Raw genomic sequence first — 1,008 nt, 5'->3', positions numbered from 1 at the left:
GCCTCCTTTTATAGGCCAAAATTGGGAACTATTGATTTGATGACTAATTGATGAGTGGGTGGCTAACTATTGACTTGGTGACAATCCTTATCTTCTCTTGTTTGCCCAAAACATTATTGATAACATCAGAATTGGAACCACTTGAAAATATAAAAGTTATATGAAATTGTCTCATCTTTCTAGATAAACAAATGGAGGTCATTTGTACTTCTAGAACTCCAGATATGGGTCAAACACTGAACATTGCTAAGGTTGTAAGATAAATTCAGACTTTTTTGTTGTTGCTACAATTTCGAGTTGAAAATGGTCTTTTTAAATCTTGGGCTCCATATGAAAGTTGTAGGTCTATGTCTTACCTTTCCATCCATATAAAGTATACCTAAATCAGAGATCTACAGCTCCAGATATAACCAATTACCGAACGGTATTCCAATTTGGATTGCACCAGCATCTCTTTTCTAAGTTTGGTCATCTCTTTGTCCTTTCAATTCTAGTTCTTAAACTCATCAATCAATCCTTTCATTTATATGATAGGCATGCATTTAAAATGAATATTTACCATAAATTAAAGGTATCTTATATTATTACATATGTTATTATAAAACATACTTTAGTTAAAAAGCTATTGATACTTGAAATGCAAAATAATGATATAAAACCTTGATAAAAATATACTTTTAAGTATTAATCATACCCCTCCAACCAGCTTATTACTAGTTCCTGATAATCAAAGCGTTAGAATAGACAAATAATTTGCAAATTCTATAAAATAAGGTATTCATCATTCAACTTCCATTAATCTATCCAAGTAAATAAATTTTCATTAAATTTATATATCTGTTCAATACCTCTTAAAAAAAATATTAATAAACCTTTTTTTTGTTCTCAATATATCAACAAATAGTTATGGGGCTTTTATTGGAAGAAAACAAATTTTTTCTTCTAATGTTTAAGGTTAACTTCCTTGGGCTGGGATTATTATTTTTGTCTTTTTTTTAAAATATATAT

This window comes from Populus euphratica, unplaced genomic scaffold (genome assembly GCF_000495115.2).
Source record: "Populus euphratica unplaced genomic scaffold, PopEup_1.0 scaffold129.1, whole genome shotgun sequence".
In the NCBI taxonomy this organism is placed as follows: Eukaryota; Viridiplantae; Streptophyta; class Magnoliopsida; order Malpighiales; family Salicaceae; genus Populus; species Populus euphratica.
Note: the sequence above shows the minus strand (reverse complement) of the source record.